We start from the raw sequence: 20,389 nt of genomic DNA, 5'->3' as shown, positions 1-20,389 counted from the left end.
ACACCCATGTTCCTAAAAGAAACATTACTAAAATTCAAATCACATATAAAACCTCACACACTTATAGTGGGAGACTTCAACACCCCACTCTCACCACTAGACAGGACCACCAGACAGAAACTTAACAAAGAAACAAAGGAACTAAGAGAAGTTATGACACAATTGGGATTAACAGACATCTATAGAACTTTCCATCCAAACACAAAAGAATATACCTTCTTCTCAGCTCCACATGGAACCTTCTCTAAAATCAATGACATACTTGGCAACATAGCAAACCTCAACAGCCACAAAAAATTGGAATAAGCCCCTTGTTAGGATAAATCTTTCTGCCAAAAGCTGCCTGAGCCCCACCGCCATGTGTGAGCTTTATGCCAACTGCCCGCCTGAGTTAGGGCCCAAATTAATGCAAAGAGACTTGTATTAGGTTCAAAGCTGCTTGGCCAATGACTAGGACTTCTCATCCGCTAGCTCAGTCTTAAATATCATAAATCTATATATTTTATAAGACTTATCTTATCAGATGCCTTATTGGCATCCCTCCTTGCTGGTGGATTGCATTGTCCCACTGGAGGAAGAGCGGAGGGAAAAAGAGACCCTTTCTGTGTCTCCTTCGCTTAAGTATGAGACTCCTTTCTATGTCACTTCCTGCCTGGATCACCACTTCTCTACTATATTTCCCAGAATCCTCTTTGACTCCGAGTCCCGTCTAACTTGCTGTCTCATTGACCAAACAGTATTTTATTTAACAATCAATAAGATAAACATACACAGTATATTCCCCATCAGCCCCTGTATCTTATCAGACCAACATGCTTTAAAACTAGAATTTAACAACACAAATTGAAGAAGACCTACAAACTCATGAAAATTGAATAATGCACAACTGCACCATTCCTGGGTCAAGGAAGAAATAAAAAAAACCAAATTAAAGACTTCCTAGAATTTAATGAGAATGAAGACACAACATAGCCAAACTTATGGGACACACTGGAAGCAGTGCTAAGAGGAAAGTTCATAGCACTAAGTGCCCACATGAAGAAACTGGAGAATAGTAACACTAGAGAATTAACAGTACAATTGAAAGCTCTAGAACAAAAGAAGCAAACTCACCCCAGGGAGGAGATGCCAGGAAATAATCAAATTGAGGGTTGAAATCAATAAAGTAGAAACTAGGAAAACAACACAAAGAATCAATGTAACAAAGAGTTGGTTCTTTGAGAAAATAAAAAAGATAGACAAACCTTTATCCAAACTAAAATTAGGAACAAGACAAGGCTGGTTGTCTACTTTCTCCATATCTCTTTAATATTGTCCTTGAAGTTCTAGCTAGAGCAATAAGGCAACAAAAGGAGATCACGGGATACAAATCGGAAAGGAAGTCAAACTTTTACTATTTGCAGATGATATGATAGTTTACATAAGTGACCCGAAAAACTCTACCAGGGAACTCCTACAGCTGATAAACAACTTCAGCAAAGTGGCGGGATACAAGATTAACTAAAAAATCAGTAGCTCTACTATATACAGAAGATAAATAGGCTGAGAAAGAAATCAGAGGAACATCACCCTTTACAATAGCCACAAACAACATAAAATACATTGGGGTAATGATAGCCAAACAAGTGAAAGACCTGTATCAAAAGAACTTTGAGTCTTTAAAGAAAGAAAGTAAAGAATATTCCAGAAAATGGAAAAATCTCCCATGCTCTTGAATAGGTAGGATCAACATAGTAAAAATGGCAATCTTGCCAAAAGCAATCTACGGATTCAATGCAATCCCAATCAAAATCCCAGTACAATTCCTCACAGACCTTGAAAGAACAATTCTCAGCTTTATATGGAAAAACAAAAGACCCAGGTTAGCCAAACAACCGTCTACAATAAAGGAACATCCAGAGGCATCACCATCCCTGACTTTAAGCTCTATTATACAGCTATAGTCCTGAAAGCAGCTTGAAATTGGCACAAAAATAGACAGGTAGACCAATGGAATCAAATTGAAAACCCTGATATTAACCCACATGCCTATGAACACCTGATTTTTGACAAAGAAGCTGAAGTTATACCATGGAAAAAAAGAAAGCATCTTCAACAAATGGTGCTGGCACAACTGGATGCTGGCATGTAGAAGACTGCAGATAGATCCATATCTATCACCTTGCACAAAACTTAAGTCCAAATGGATTAAAGATCTCAACATAAATCCAGCCACACTGAACCTCTCAGAAGAGAAAGTGGGAAGTACCCTTGAATGAATTGGCACAGGAGACTGCTTCCTGAACATAACACCAGTAGCACAGACTCTGAAATTGACAATTAATAAATGAGACCTCCTGAAACTGAGAAGCTTCTGTAAGGCAAAGGACACAGTCAACAAGACAAAATGGCAGCCCATAGAATGGGTAAAGATCTTCACCAACCCCACATCTGACAGAGGGTTGATTTCCAAAATATACAAAGAACTCAAGAAGCTAGTCACCAAAGCACCAAATAATCCAATTAAAAAGTGGGGTGCAAAACTAAATATAGTATTCTCAATGGGGGAATCTAAAATGGCTGAAAGACACATAAGAAAGTGCTCAACATCTTAGGCATCAGGGAAATGCAAATCAAAACAACTCTGAAATACCATCTTGCACCTGTCAGAATGGCTAAAATCAAAACCACCAACAACAGTGTATGGTGGAGAGGATGTGGAAAAAGGAGAACACTCCACTGTTGGTGGGAGTGTAAACTCGTACAGCCACTTTGGAAATCAGTATGGTTGTTCCTCAGGAAAATGTCAATCAGTCTAACACACAATCCAGCAATTCTACTCTTAGGCATATACCCAAAAGGTACACGTTCATACAACAAGGTCATCTGCTCAACTATGTTCATAGCAGCATTACTTAGAATAGCCAGAGCCTGGAGGCAACCTAGATGCCCCTCAACTGAAGAATGGATAAGGAAAATGTGGTACATTTACACAATAGAATTCTACTAAGCGGACAAAAAAACCAATGGAATCTTGAAATTTGCAGGCAAATGGATGGAACTAGAAGAAACCATCCTGAGTGAGGTAACCTAGACACAAAAAGGCAAAAATCGTATGTAGTCACTCATGTTTGGATTTTAGGCATAGAGCAAAGGAGTACCAGCCTACAATCCCTAACTCCAGAGAAGCTAGGGAACAAGGAGGACCCTAAGAGAGACATACATGTTCTCCTGGAGAAAGGGAAAGGGTCAAGTTCTCCTGAGCTAATTGGGAGCATGAAGGAATGGGAGAGGGAGCTAGAAAAAAGAGAAGGTGAGAAGAGAAGGGGAGAGGAGGACATGAGAGAGCAGGAAGATCTAGTCAAGGGAAGAATAGAGGAGAGCAAGAAAAGAGATATCATAATAGAGGGAGCCATTATAGATTTAAAGAGAAATCTGGAACTAGAGAAATGTCCAGAGATCCCCAAGTTTGACCCTAACTAACAATCTAAGCAATAGTGGAGAGGTTCTCTTAAATGCCCTTTTCCAATAATGAGATTGATGACTACCTTATATGCCATCCTAGAGCCTTCATCCAGTGGCTGATGGAAGCAGAAGCAGACACCCACAGCTGAACACTGAGCTGAACTCTGGAGTCCAGTTGCAGAGAGGGAGGAGTGGTGAGCAAAGGGGTCAAGATCAGGCTGGAGAAACCCGGGAAATGGCTGACCTGAACAAGGGGTTGCTCAGGGACCCCAGACTGATAGATGGGAAACCAGTAATGAACTGTTCCAGACTTCCTGAATGAGGATGTCAGTTTGGAGGACTGTGCAATCTATGGGGCCTCTAGTAGTGGATCAGTATTTATCCCTAGTACAGAAATGGACTTTGGAAGCCCACTCTGCATAAAGGAATACTCTCTCAGCCTAGACACATGGAGGAGGGTCTAGGCCCTGCTCCAAATGATAGGACAGACTTTGTAGATTCCCCCATGGAAGGCCTCACCCTCCCTGGGGAGCAGAAAAGGGTTGGAATAGGGGGTTGGTGGGTGGCAGGGGAGGAGGGGAGGCAGAGGGATCTGGGATTGACATGTAAAAAATCTTGTTTCTAATTTAAAATTTGTCTATTTACAATTATAAAAATAAAAATAAAAAAGAAAAGTCTGCCAGATATCCTAGACCTGTGGGCTTAAGATTAGATACCCCAATATTGCAGAGGAAACTTGGATGACTGTCCAAATTGCCAGATGTCTCTGTGGTTTTGGAACTGGCTTGTACTGTACTTCCTGTTTACTCAAGTAATAAATTCTTCTGGGATCTTTGATGGAGTTGAAGATTGATAGTTATACTTATAGTTTTCCTTAGTTATGATAGAAGGTAAATCAGATAGAAAACTTTGGACCCACCAATATAGGATAAATAATGGAGTATTTTCTTTGAATTTTCCAAATACAAATGGACTGGACATTGTGAATATTATCCTTACTGTTCTTACTGCATATAGTTTTACTATGTTAAAGTTAAAACCTTTTTATTCAGACAAAAAAGGGGAAACATTGTGGAATATTATTTTAACTGTGTAAAGATGTGTTACATTTGTTTATGCTACCAAATATTACTTTAACTATGTGAAGGTATGTTATGTTTGCTTTCGTTACCTTTGTTAAGGACGTGAAGATGTTTTATATTTGTGCTGCATTTGTTAATTATGTAAAGATGTGTTGTGTTTATTTGTATTAATTAATAATGATTTACATTAATTATTTGCATGAATAATTTATTCCAGTTAATTAATAAAATTAACCTGGGCTCAGAGAGGCAGGGTTAGCAACTGGTTGACAGGAAGTAGCAGAGAGAAGCTTAGCATGAGTTTTCATAGTTGGGGCATTGTTTAAAGGAGTGGCTTGTGGGGATGCTAACGAAGAGAAAGTTAGACAGTTGATATTCTAACACTCTGAGCTCACAATGTTTTCCTTAGCATTTGAATCTCAAGCTTAATGACAGAAATTTAATGAGAAGTACCTTTAATGGCAGCAACGGAGCCATTGTCTGGGGAAACAGAATTCCTCCCAATCTACAGGCCTAGTGGCCAGGCTGCTAGTAATTTACAGCCACTGTAAGAAAGGTAAAACATCATATGTTGTTTCTATTTGGATGTCTCCCTTTGAATCCTGTTCAGCAGTGCCCGTCTTAGCTAGTGTTTCTATTGCTGGGACAAAGTCCCATGACCAAAAGGCAAGTTGTGGAGGAAAGGGTTTATTTGGCTTCACTTCAGCTTGCTGCTCATCACTGAAGGAAGTCAGGGCAGGAACTCAAACAGGGCAGAATCATGGAGGCTGATGCAAAGGCCATGGAGGGGTGTTGCTTACTGGCTTGTTTCCCATGGCTTGTTCAATCCACCTTATAGAGCCATGGCCACCAGCCCAGGGATGGCACCACCCACCATAGGCTGGGCCCTCTCCCATTTATCAGTAAATGAGAAAATGCCTTACAGCTGGATCTTATCGAGGCATTTCTTCAACTGATGCTCCTTCCTCTGATGACTCTAGCTTGTGTCAAGTTGACACACAAAACCAGTCAGTACTGTTCCATTTTAAACTGAGTTGTTGATTTTCTTAATGTTTAGTTTTTTGAGTTCTTTGTGTTTGCTAGACACAAATGCTCTGCCTGACAAAATGCTAGCAAAGATTTTCCTCTCATTCTGAGGGTTATTTGTTCATCTTTTTTCAGTTTCCTTTGCTGTACAGAAATGCTCTTGGTTTCATGAGATTCCCTTTGCTGATTTGTTTTATTTCCTTTGCCACCAGGGCCTTATTCAGAAGGTTCTCATCTGTACTTGGAGGCTGAAGCATGCTCCCTGTAGCTGTTTTGTTTTGAGACAGGGTTTCTCTGTGGCTTTGGAGGCTATCCCGAACTAGCTCTTGTAGACCAGGTTGGTCTACAAGACCAGGCACCTACCTCTGCCTCCTGATTGCTGGGATTAAAGCTGTTCACCACAATCGCCTGGCTCCCTGTAGCTTTTTCTCTAACAGTTTCAGGGTATCAGGGCTTGTGTTGAGGTTTTTGGTCCATTTGGAGTTGAATTTTATGAATGGTAAAAGATAAGGTTCTAACATGACTTTTCTGCATGTTGAAATCGTTTGCCCAGTACCATTTGTTAAAGATGTCTCTTTTTTTCTGTATATTTTATTCTTTTTCTTTTCTTTTGTCTCTATTCTTGTCAAAAAGCAGACAACTAGTTGCATGACCTTACATCTGAGATGTAAATTATATATATTCCATTGATCTATATGTCTGTTCCTGTGTTAATGCCATACTATTCTCAAATTTAAGGAAAGAGATGCCTACCATTGAAATAACATCCTGAATTCTACCTAATCATAAAGGAATAAAGCTTGATATTAACAATAATAGAAAGTACACCAACTACCAGAAACTAAACAACACACTGCTTAATGAAAATTGGGTCAATGATGAAATAAAAAGGAAATTTAAGTTTCTAGATTTGAATGGAAATGAAAACAATACATATTAAAATCTATGGGACACTGAGAAGGCAGTCCTAAGAGGACTGTTTGCAGCACTAAAAGCCTGAATCAAAAGTTTTGAGGTATTTCCTAGTACTAACTTATTAATGTACCTGAAGGTCTTGGAAAAACAAAAACAACACCCCAAAATGGTAAATGGGAAGAGATGATCATAATCAGAACTGAAATTTTAAAAAATACAAAGAATCTCTGTAACATAGAATCAAATATTAACAAAATTGACAAGTATTTAGGGAAACTAACCAAAAGAAAGAGAGGACCCTGAGTAATAGCATCATCAGAGGTGGAAAAGGAGGACACAGACACTAAAGTGTTCAGTGGGTCATAAAGACATGTGAAAAAGAAGTGTATATACAATTAAATTGAAAAACCTAAAAGAAATGGATGAACTTCTAGATATATTTGACTCACCAATGTTAAATCAAGACTGACTAAATAATTTGAATATACCCATAATATCCAATGAGATAGAAACAGTAATTCACAGTCTCCCAACTAAGAAAAGCCCAGGGCCATTTGGCTTCAGTGTAGAATTCTACCAAAACTTTAAAGAACTAATGACTGTCTTATATGGCATCCTAGAGCCTTCATCCAGGAGCTGATGGAAGCAGAAGCAGACACCACAGCTAATCACTGAGCCATTCTCCTGGAATCCGGTGGTGGACAGGTGGTGGGGATGAGCAAAGCAGTCAAGACTGTGCTGGAGAAACCTACAGAAACAGCTGACCTGACCTAGTGAGAGTACATGGACCCCATTCCTAAAGCTGGGGAACCAACATTGAACTGAATGAAGCCCTCTGAATGTGGGTGCCAGTTAGGAGGCCTGGGCAGTCTATAGGACCTCTAACAGTGGAAACAGTATTTATTCCTAGTGCATGAATGGACTTTGGGAGCCCATTCTCTATGGAGGGATACTGTTTCAGCTCAGATATACAGAGCAGGGCCTAGGCCCACCCCCAAATGATGTGACCGACTTTGATGATCCCCCATGGATGGCCTCACCATCCTAGGGGAGTGGGTGGGGTGGAAGGGTTTTGGGAGGGTGGGAGTGAGATGAAACAGGGGATTGGTATCTAAAAGAAGATTGTTTCTAAATAGAAAGAAAGAAGAAGGAAGGAAAGAGAGACAGACAGAGAGACAGAGAGACAGAGAGAGACAAAGAGAGACAGAGAGAGAAAGCTGGCTGAGCATGGGTCAGGGAAACAAGCCAGTAAGCAGCATTCACTCATGGCCTCTGTTTAGTTTCTACCTTCAGGTTCCTGCTTGGAGATCTTGCCCTACCTAACACCCCTCAGTTATGGACTGAAATCGTTGCCTCCCACCACTTGCTTTTGGTCAGTGTTTTATCACAGAAAAATAAAACTCAGCTGGGTATCCTCAGTGCCTTCTTTAAAAGACAAATCTCTTTGTGTTGCTCACGCCACTCTCAAATTCAAGTTCCCTCTGCTTGTAGGCCCACATGTAGCTTGAATCACAGGGATGTGTCACCTGGACCAGCTTTCCCAAGGATCTGATGATCATGTGTGCCCAAACAGGATCTGATGTGAGCCTTGAGTAGATACCATCAGTATGAAGAAGCAGGATTAGAGAGTTCTGGAAGTCATCATAGGACGAGAATACTTGGGCAGAATGGAGAAGATGCAGAAGGGAAAGGAAGAGTAGGTCTCCAGTTCATTCTAGTGACAAGGGACAGAGAGCAATGTTCTATATACACACAAAAGTGTTGTTGATGAACAAACTAGAGGTGATATTGGCAAAAGAGAAACATCAATGTCACAATGCCTAATTTTCATCACTATCCTGGTAATATTCCCCCCATAAAATCTAACTAGACAATACATGTGTTTTCAGAATCGATTTGAACTAATTGAAGGCTTATTACTCACCAATTCAGAGAATAGATCCTGAGTAAATTGGAGCCCTTGGTTTGTTGGGAGCCATAAGTTAAGGGGCCATTCATAGCAGTGGAAAACTACAGGTCCTTGAAGGACTTGCCACCTGGCAACTGCCACCACTAGCTGTTCTAGTCCTGGAAGAGATAAGCAGCTCTGAGGACAAGAAACATAGGAGGTTTTCAGGCAACAGGCATTTTTTAGATAGCCTTATGCAAAACACAGGTGCACTAACTCCCTGCTCCCTCCTCAGTTCCTCCTACATGCGGCCCATCCTGGGAGCCCCACCGCCAGCAGCCTTGCTCCCTTCTCCCTCCTCCCTCCTCCCTCTACACTCTCTCCTTGCCACATCCCTATATAAGTCTTATTATTCCCTCAATAAAGTGAGACCTTGACAACAGAATCTTGCTTGGTCTCCTTTCTTTCTCTCACCCATGATATCTTTCAGGCAGTACCTCTTCAGACCCTGGAATAACTGGACCGCAGGACGGGTCATTGGTTCACCTTCCCAGATGCAAAAAGTAAAACAAAACCACCAGAAAACTTTAATAAAGCAAAAAAGGTCCCTTGAGATTTGCTTGTAATGATTTTTTTCTTAACGGTTTCTTTTCTCAGCGTTATATGTTCTGTTTTGTTTCATTTGTTTTGTTTTTCCTTGTCAAGGGTCCTAAGTGTGAGAAAGTTTGTTTCCTGAAGTTTGAGCTTAAGAAGTTCAGAAGAAAATTTAGAACAGTGGCCTAGTCCTGACCCCAAACCTACCACAAATAGACTTATGTACACTTTAGAAGTGAGCTTACTAGGAGCTGTGACAGGATTAATGAGGCTGTTGCTCATCCTAAGAGCAATAATGGTGAACTGTCTAAGAAGAGAGCTAGAACAGTCTTAAGTCATTCTATTTGCTGAGAACTTTCAGGGCTAATGGGTCAAAAGCAATTTAGACTCCACCTGAGAAGAAAATAAGAACTGGAGTCCCCAGGAGCTATTTGTACCCAGTGAGAATAACTGGTTCTGCCCTTCAAGCATGTGGCAGCTCACAAGACCTGGTTTAGGTCCTCCTTCTGCATCATTGAGGGCTAATCCCCTACCTCCCTCCATCCTCATGGGCTGGAGCTCAGGAGAACAGCCTCATGGGAACATCATTGTTCCTTCGGGTGACCTTTCACATTCCCCAGGAAGCAATTTGTGAAGTTTCAGTTTACTTTTGAGCTTTTGATTGTTGCACTCGAGTTCTCTCTTTCTCAACAGGCACAAGTGACTTCTGTACAACAGGGTGACATTTCTCCAGGGCACAGAACCTCTAAATACTTGCCCTGGAATGAAAGCTTTGCATTTGGACCTTTCCAACACTCATCCAAACCCTGGTATATAACTACATCAAAAGATGAGGAATTTCTGAAAGAAATAACCTCAATGCACTGGGAACAAAAAACAAAATAGACTCCAAATTAGTTAAGAAAAGAAACACTGAATGAGACGAAGCAAAAAATACAGAGCTGAAAAATAAAAACACCAATAAAAAAATACACAGTTCTTGACAAACTTGAATAAACCAGAGAAATACACATCTACACTCATATCAAAAAAATGAAAAAATATGAAAGAAAGTATGAAACAAAAAGGGAGCCATTATCAATTATACCATAGAAAGAAAACACAAAGAATCAGTTGGGGCCCTTAGTATTAACATAGTAACAATGGCCATCCTATCAAAAACAATCTACCTATTCAGTGCAATTCCCATCAAAATCCCAACACAATTCTTTATAAACCTTGAAAGGACAATTCTCAATTTCATATAAGAAAACAATAAATCCAGGATATCTAAAATAATCCTAAGCAATAAAAGAACTGCTGGAGTTATCCTCATGCCTAATTTCAAGTTGTACTAAAGAGTTATACAAATAAAAACTCATGGAATTGGCATAAAAGCATATAGGTAGGTCAATGGAACCAAACTGAAGACCCAGACGTAAATCTCCACCCCTACAGACACCTTAAAGCCAGAAATACACATTGGAAAAAAAGAAAGCATCTTCAACAAATGGTCCTTTGTCAAACTGAATGTCTGCATGTAGAAGTCCAAGTGAATAAAAGACATCAACATAAATCCAGACACACTGAACCTGATAGAAGGGAAAGTGGAGAATAGCCTTGAGCACATTCGCACAGGAGGAAACTTTCTGAACAGAACACTGAGAGCACAGGCATTAAGATCAATAATTAATACATGGGATCTCAAGAAACTGAAAAGGCAAAAGACACTGTCAATCAGACAAAAAGTCAGGTTACAGAGTGGGAAAGGATTTTTACCAATTCCACATTCAATAGAGAACTAATATCCAAAATATATCAGGAACTCAAGAAATTAGATATCAAAAAATACATAATCTAATTAAAAATGGGGTATAGATCTAAACAGAATTCTCAGTAGAGGAATCTCAAGTGGCTGAGAATCACTTAAAGAAGTGTTCAGCATCCTTAGCCATAAGGGAAATGAAAATCAAAACTACTGTGAGATTCCATCTTATAGCTGTCAAAATGGCTAAGATGAGGAACACAAGTGACAGCTAATGTTGGCCAAGATATGGAGCAAGGGGAATGCTCTCCCATTGCTGGTGGGAATACAAACTCGTACAGCCACTAAGGAAATCAATATGGTAGTTCCTGAGAACACTGGAATTAAATCTACCTCAAAACCCTGCTATATCACTCTTGAGCATATGCTCAAAGGACTCTCCATACTATCATGAGAACACTTGTTCAACTATGTTCATTGTGGCTTTATTCATGATAGCCAGAAACTGGAAGCAATCTAGATGTCCCTCAACTGAGGAATGGATAAAGAAAATGTGGTACATAACTCTCAGGTTTTTTTTTTTTATGACATCGTTTTGTAGGCAAAAGATAGAAGTAAAAAAAATTATCCTGAGTGAGGTAACCCAGACCCAAAAAGACAAATATGGTATGTAGTCACTTATATGTGGATATTAGCTACTAGGTAAAATGATAATCAAGCTACAATTCAGACTCAGAGAGGTTAGGTAAAGAGGAGGGCTACAGAGGAGAAACATGGATCTCCCTGGGAAGGGGAAATAGAATAGATTCTGGGGGTGGGCTGGGGATGAAGGGGATGGGAACAGGAGTGATCACATAGTCGGGTGATGGAAGGAGAGAGTATAGGGAAAGACATCAAGAACTGGGGGGCACTTGGGGAGGTATGAAAACTTAGTGTAGTAGGAACTTCCTGGGATCTATGAGGATGACCCTACGAGGACTCCTAGTAATGGATGATGTAGAGTCTGAACTGGCCATCTTTGTAGCCAGGCAAAGTTTCCAGTGATGGGACATGATTACATTTGGTTGAGTTGTTGTCTGAGGGGGTCCCATGGAGAACCCTAAAAAACCCAGGCTTATCCTAAGACAGAAGATCATTATTTGAAAACTGACAACAAGGCCCCATTGCCTAGGACAACATCCACACAGTTAATTGTACATAGAGAGGCCAAGATGGTGCGGGTTTGGAGACTTCACCCCTCTATTGTAGTGTCTTTAGCATGAGAATGTACTCTGCAGGCTATGGAAATAGAAAACTGGACACAAACCCTGTGCCTACAATCTGCCCTGCCTGCAAGATGTGCTAAGGAAATGTTGACACAGAATTTGTGGGAGTGGCCAACTAATGTTTAGTTTAACTTATGGCCTATGCCACCAGAGGGAGCTCATGCCTTACACCGCTGGGATGGCCAGGAACTAGAGACTGGATAACCCAGAGACCTAGGAGAAAAGAAACAAACATGAGTGGGGAAAAAAAAATCAATGAAATGATTCCTAATGATATTCTGGTATACTAATATGTAAGTGCCTTGTCCAGTTGTCACCAGAGAGGCTTCCTCTGGCAACAGATAGGAGCAGGTACAGAGACCCACAGCCAGACAGTATTCAGGGAAACAAAGTCTAAATTGGAGGTCTCTACCTGATCCCTTCCCTTAGGGATCAAGGAACCATTTGGAGGGAGCAGAAAGATTGTAGAAGTCAGAGGGGGATGGAGGACACCAGGAGAACAGGGACCACAAAATCAACTAACAGGGCTCACATGGGCTCCCAGAGACTGGAAGCAAGCACGGGGCCTGCATTGCTCTGCAGCAGGTTCTCTGCGGATATGTTATGGCTGTTAGCTTGGTATTTTTTTGTGTATTTGCTAACCATGGGACTGGTGTATCTCTGGTTCTTTTGCCTGCTCTTGACACTCTTTTCCTCCTATTAGATTGTCTTGTCCAGCCTTGATACTAGCTTTTGCCTTGTCTTATTTTGTTTTGTTCTGTTTGACTGTCTTCTTTTGGAGGCCTGTAATCTTCTGAAAAGAAAACTAAAGAAGAGTGGATCTGGGGAAGGGGACAGGTGGGAGAATAGCTGGGAAGAGCAGAGGTAGAAGAAAATGTGGTTGGGTTATATTGTATGAGAGAAGAATCTATTTTCTATAACAAAAAGGAAAAGAACTTCACTGTTCTACCATAGAAGTATGGTATGTGAGGTCATGACTACAACAATTAGACAAATCACACATTTCAGAATATATTCATATATCATTATATACAGATTAGTATATATAAGTTATAGTTCATTTTTCCATTAGTAACAATATACAAAGAAATTTAAAACATGTCAGATGTACAGTACCTTGCAACTGTGCTTTGGGATTATTAACATGAAAAAATTATACACAATTTTCAGAGGAGAAATTATTTACAAATTTGATCAACAAAAACATTTGAAAAAACAGAAATGAAGCATCCAGTAACAAAGGTCAAATTATGTTTTCCTTTCTAAATTAATGGTTTCATTTATTTCCAAATATGACTAAATTCTGCCTCTTCTTGTTGTTGTTCATTTTTTTTTCCCGAGACAAGGTTTCTGTGTGTAGCCCTGGCTGTCCTGGGACTCACTTTGTAGATCAGGGTGAGTGGCACCAGAGACCCACCTGCCTCTTCCTCCCAAATGCTGGGATTAAGGGTGTGCACCATCACTGCCCAGCTCTAGTTCTTTTTTCTGTAGATTATAAAACAGAAGCAGGGATTTCAGTGGGATCTTCCAGATCTGGTGGTAACTAGACATTTGAACCTTAAATATATTACCTTTTCTTCCTTTATTCCTCCCCTCTGTCTTCACTCCTTCTCCCTTCCTTCTTTCTTCCTTCCTACCTTCCTCCTCCCTTCCTTCCATGTATCTGTGTAAAGTAACATGTAAAGTGTAGGTCAGAGGACAACTGTGTCAGTTCCTTCCTTCCAAAGTCTGTACCTCAGGTATTGAACTCACATGGCTGGACTTGGCCACAAATTCCTTTATGCACCAAGTGATCTCACTAGCCCCATTTACTTATTTTAAATGAAATTTCATTAGTCACTGCAAGGGCCAACAGTCTTGGAGATATGAAAAGAGTATTTCCTGCCATCTCTGCCAGTTTTTTTTATTTATTGGGTGCTGGGGCAAGGATTTTATTGCTGAACTGTTTTCTAGCCCTCAGTCTATCTTCTAGAGACCTTTGGGATGCTTTTATCATGAAAATGCACAAAGCACCAAGAAAGAGAGTGGCCAACTCTGCTCATGTGTCAGTATTTGAGGTCTTCCAGGAGTCTGGGAGCAGGACATCCATCAGTGCTACCCCACACCTTCCTTCTTTCCAAGACTCCACTCTCTTTGCACAAAATCTGTAACTGAATCATCCGTGCAATGTGGTTTAGAGCTGCGGAGATATAAAACCTGCCTCACACATGTGCAGGAAGCCGGACACCTCCTGTTTCTGAACTCCATTTGGAAGCCTGAGGCAAGTGGCTTCTGGAGAGAGAAAAATTCAGACCAGAAGCATACGTATCCTATGGGTCCCCTTATTGTCCCTTTAAACAGCTTCACAAACAAGCATCATTTTTTCACCTAGCGACCATTATTCACTCTCCAGAGAATGGTCTCCACCATGTATCCAGTAAAAGCCCAAGTCATAGTCACAGTTCCTTCAGTGTGGGGCAGGTATTGTTGAGAAATGGAAACCACTTAAGTGGCCTCCAGCCCAGCAGGTGCCAGGGCAGGGACATAAGTGTGGGATGAGAGTGGAGCCCTTCTACATCCTGCTCTGTGAAACTGTGTCCTGTTTACTTCTCAAGACCTTTACTTGACTGGAGGTTGAAGATTCAGCCTTGGACAAGCAGCTGTGAGTATCCGGGAAGGAGGGCTCAGGTGTCCTTTCTGGAGAAGTCAGCTTTGTTCTTGGCAACCTGTTCTGTGGATTGATGAGAAGGACAGCATCATTAGTCATCACACAGCAAAGCACACTGTGGATAATCAGAACTCACACAGTTCCCGACACTCTCGCTTACTCCTGTTGGTTTAATTCTTTAGTATATGAGCCAACTATTCTTTTCTTGTTCCTTGTTCCTTCAACTTGTCCCCTTGTCCTTAACTGATCTAGGCTTTCAGACACAAGATTTTTGTCTTCTTAGTCTCTTGATCTCATGTGTCCACAGTCCTTACCTTATATGATCTTGGCAAGTACCAACTGTACTCAGGCCCCTGAACTTCTCCCAATGATCAATCTCATTGCTGAAATGATTGTCTTGGATTTATTTTAAATGTTCAATCATGTCACTATTTTTATTTTCATTTAAATTAAGTCTATTATGAACTAAAAGTAGGCATAAGTCTCACTTTACACTTTCTTTTTACAAATTTAGAGAACAAAGTATAACAAAATTCTGTACTTTATTTTTGTAAACTTCTTTCTTGAGATAATAGTATAATTACACACACACACACACACACACACACACACACACACACACACACACACATATGTACATACATATACCCAAATATAAAGTGCTCAGTCTGTATAGTGGTACTTCCATGTATATTTTCAGGGCTGACCATTGGTGTTGAATAAATAATTGCTGTGATCTTCTCTGGGGAAAACTATTTTTCCTGCTCTCTGCATTCCTTAGTTGCCTGTCATTCTTTGTGTAGGGTTGACGCATGGATTGCTTTCCCTTGACCACTTTTATTAAATTTGTTCTTTGACAATTCCCTTTATCTATATGATGCATCCTGATTAAGATCCCCCCTGTACTATCTTGCCTCACTCTCTACTGCTGTTCTCTACAGATCTCATTGTCTCTTTATCTTGTTTTGTGATTTACAGAGTTTAAACAGGCTTTACTATGTGACCCTGGTTTTGAGATATCCACTGGAGCTTGGTAGCTCACCAATGATACATAACCACTGTCCTTCCTCCAGAACACACCAGTATCTAACAGTTCATAAGGGCCCTGTGAGTCCCGCCTTGATGCATGATTGAATGTGATAGGCAGTCTTGTTCAGGACCATGCAGACCACCAAATCTATTATGAGATAAATATTGAAATGGATGTGTCATGCCAGCTGTCACATTCTACCTGTTCCCTCCTCCCAATGTTTTCTGCCATAAAGAGGGTGCTGTAAGTGTCCTGGTTTGGGAGATGCACTCAACTGTCACTTTTTTCTCAGCACTTTGAGCAGTTGTGAGTGCTTTGTTCACCACCATTCACTGCAAAGGAAGCTTCTTCAATCAAGGCTCAGGGTAGAATTTGTCTATGGATATTAACACTATAAATACATAGAGGCAACGTGGGGCCATGTTAGTTTAGCTAAACAACAGAGGTGAGTTCTCCCCTGCCTAAGACCTCCTTAGATTTTGAACAGATTCATAATGCTAGTCATAAATTCCCTCCTGTGAAGGGAGCCTCAAATTCCACCCCCACCCCTGAATGGGAGAGGTTTATGTCAAAAACAATTATTATCTTTGTCTGCACTTCTCGTTTTTATGCATCTTTCCTATTTTAGAAAGGCATCCTCATCATTTAGAATGTCTATTGTTACCTGTCTTTGTGAAGGTGCAATACTTGATGCCTTCCCCATCTCTGATTTGCTTTCAAAACTTCATCCTTCGCATGTTCCTTCCTTCTCTAACACGTCTTCCTGTGTTGTGTGTTTTTGCTGCACCAATGACAGAGGCTTTACTGCACCTGTAGCTATAGTCGTTTCTATAAAATGTCAATCTGCTATCATTCATTCCATTTTATTTGTTTAATATATTTGTTTGTTTTCATTGCATCCATGTTGACAAAACAGAAATAGGAAGCCCACAGAGAACAGCTTTGGTTTTTTTAACATTATGTTTTTTTATTTTATTAGTTCAAATTAGGAACAAGCTTGCTTCAGATGTCATTCCTTTCTCCCTCTTCCACCCCTCCCCCCCAACACCCCACCTGCCCTAACCATCCCCTCCACTCCCCAGGCATGGTAAGGCCCTCAAAAGGGGCTCCCCAAAGTCTACCACATCATCCTGGGCCAGGCCTAGGCCCTTCCCCATGTGTCCAGGTCAAGAGAGCATCCCTTCACAGGTGATGGGCTCTCAAAATCCCTTCTTTTTTTTTAAGACCTTACATATTTAATACAGTGCGTTTCCCCTGTACAAATGGAAAAAAATTAAGTCCAACATTTCTAGACCAATATGGCTGTTAATTTTTGTACAATGCCAACTCAACAAGGTAAACTGGGATACTTTTTTCCAAAGTTGACAACACAGCTAAAGTTTCCAAAAATTCAAATTATATATGTATATATAATTATAATTATAATTATATTTATATTTATATAAAAAGACCAATAATGACAGTATGTTATACATCAATAGCAGCAACAGCTTTTCCAGATTCTGCAGTCATTTGAACAAAATTGTAGAGACATCCAGCACTCTCCATTAAAAAAAAAATAAAAAACAAAACCAGAAAAACAGCACAGTTCTGCTACTCTTGTGGTACCTGGCACCATTTTTTTTTAAAAATTAGCTTCTCAATCATCATCTGGAAGGAAACCATTCTGAGCAACGTCATTAAAAACAGCTCTGATAAAGCACAGTCACTACTATGTATCATAAAGCAGGTCCACATATGAGTGAGTACATATCATGTTTGTCTTTTTGTGATTGGGTTACCTTGCTCAGAATAGTTTCTTCGAGTTCCATCCATTTTCCTGCAAATTTCAAGATTCCATTGTTTTTTTTTTTTTTCTGCTTAGTAGTACTCCATTGTGTAAATGTACCACATTTTCTGTATCCATTCTTCAGTTGAGGGTCATCTAGGCTGCTTCCAGTTTCTGGCTATTACAAATAATGCTGCTGTGAACATGGTTGAACAGATGTCCTTGTTATATGAATGTGCTTCTTTTGGGTATATGCCTAGGAGTGGAATTGCTGGATCTTGTGGTAGACTTCATTCCCATTTTCTTGAGGAGTTACCATACTGATTTCCACAGTGGCTGTACAAGTTGGCACTCCCACCAGCAGTGGAGGAGTGTTCCTCTTTCTCTGCATCCTCTCCAGCATAAACTGTCATTGGTATTTTTGATTTTAGCCATTCTGACAGGAGTAAGATGGTATCTCAGAGTTGTTTTGATTTGCATTTCCCTGATGGCTAAGGATGTTGAACACTTTCTTATGTGTCTTTCAGCCATTTTAGATTAATCTATTGAGAATTGTCTATTTAGTTCTGTACCCCATTTTTAAATTGGATTGTTTGGTGTTTTCGAGAATAGCTTCTTGAGTTCTTTGTATATTTTGGAGATCAGCCCTCTGTCAGATGTGGGGTTGGTGAATATCTTTTCCCAGTCTGTGGGCTGTCGTTTTGTCTTGCTGACTATGTCCTTTGCCTTACAGAAGCTTCTCAGTTTCAGGAGGTCCCACTTATTAATTGTTGATCTCAGTGTCTGTGCTACTGGTGTTATGTTCAGGAAGCGGTCTCTTGTACCGATTAATTCAAGGGTATTTCCCACTTTATCTTCTAGTAGGTTCATTGTGGCTGGGTTTATGTTGAGGTCTTTGATCCATTTTGACTTAAGTTTTGTGCAGGGCGAAAGGCTTGGGTCTATCTGTTGTCTTCTACATGTTTGCATTCAATTATGCCAGCACCATTTGTTGAACATGTTCTCTTTGTTCCAGCGTATGCATTTGGATTGTTTGTCAAAAATCAGGTGTTTGTAGGTTTGTGGGTTAATTTCAGGGTTTTCAACTCTATTCCATTGGTCTACCTGTCAATTTTTGTGCCCATACCAAGCTGTTTTCAGGACTATAGCTCTGTAATAGAGCTTAAAGTTAGGGATGGTGATGCCTCCAGAAGTTCCTGTTACCCAGGTTTAGCTACTTGTTTCTCATTAACATGATGTTTTAATCTGAAATAGAAATTACAATCTATATAAAACTTCTTACAAATGAAATAAAATTATGATAAAAGCATCTTAGGAAAATTTATAAATGTCACCATGGCTATGTCACAAACTCTGAACACAGACCAATTATCAAAGAATTTTTCACACAGCTATCCTTCATGAATAAAAAGCATCTGTATTCTTAAATCATACTTACACCTGGGCTACACTTTTAATGTAAAAGCCTTTAGTGGTACTAGAAAAATTCACCATTAATTTTGATGAGAAAAATTTGGAACTTTAATATTTCACAATTAGTAAAGAAGAAGAAAAGTTGGAGTCTTAACGTTTGCCTTCTTGAGAAGAAAAACCCTTCTTTGAGTGTTTAAGGACCACTAAGATATGGGAACTGTACAGTCCTCATCAGACATCTTCTCTTCTTATTCATCTGTAAGCCTTCAGTTTCCAGAACTCTCTGAGTTTACATAATTGACTTCAGTAAGTCACAGACATAGAAAACTCTTCTGTGCATGGCCAAAGTTAGTTAGATGGAAAATGTGTTGATTGAGAATGAATGAATGAGAACTGTCCCCCATTGCCCCCAGAATTTGAACACTTGTTGCTCATTTTTTTTTGTGGAGAACAACTTTGTAACTGATACATTACAATTTGTTGTCACTTGCAATAGCCAAATCCACAAACAGCCTGTCCTCAGCAATGTTTTCTTACTAATACAAAGCATGTTTTTGACTTATTTGAAACAAAATTCTACATGCCAACAAGGATTTTTTCCAACAGGGAATTTTTAAGATTAATTTAGAAATTCAAATAAAGCAAATTTGTGGAAAACGAATTAGTGAAATCATTAATGTAAAAAGGCTTTTTATAGATATCAATGTGTTCTCTCCCAAACTTGAAAGATCTTGGGAGGGCCATCCATAGTGAGTGCATTCTAACTTTTATCCATTTCTACCTAGATATGTATTATCTTTCCAGCCAATGCTCTGTACATAAATGATGATTAAGTCCTAGGATTAGACAACCTTTAATTCTAACTACCATAGTGACTTTCACAGTGGCTGCTTGAAGTGCAGCTACTGTAACAATCACTATGGTAATTCTTAAGCAAAATAAAAGTAGAAATAACACATTGTTTATCTCTACCAAACTATGGGAACCCTAGTCAGAATGCTACATATATTCTTGCATGTCTGTGCTTTTGGGGCACTATTTACAATAACTTAGATATAGATTCAGCTTAGATGACCATCAACAGAATTAATGGATACCAAAAACATGGTGTGCACATATATAATGAAAGTTTACTCAACCTTAAAGATGAAAGAAAATACAAAATTTACATCAAAATCAATGAAGCAGCAGGAGATTGTTAAGCAAAATAAATCAGACTCAGAAAGACAAATCTCATTTACCTCAAATAAAGGAAATATAGTTATGTGCATGATAACATTTCACACATAGAGAAGGATCTTTCATGGCATATGTGTGGACACTATTTGCATGGAGGATTGAGAACAACAATAAAGAACAATGATGTGCATGTATGAAAATATCATGCTGATACCATCCTTTTGTACCTCATCTAAAATTAATGAAGATTTAGTTAAAGTAAAAGCAGCAAGCCGTAGGAAGAAGAAATATGCAGGTGAAGAGAAGTAGCAGTTTTTGTCCATCTGTCCAACCAGGCATCCATCCATCAAGGAGCACAATGCTAAGGACCATCTCTAGTGATCTGCATCCAGTG

This window comes from Cricetulus griseus, chromosome 3 (assembly GCF_003668045.3).
Source record: "Cricetulus griseus strain 17A/GY chromosome 3, alternate assembly CriGri-PICRH-1.0, whole genome shotgun sequence".
NCBI lineage: Eukaryota > Metazoa > Chordata > Mammalia > Rodentia > Cricetidae > Cricetulus > Cricetulus griseus.
This window is presented reverse-complemented; position numbering follows the sequence as displayed.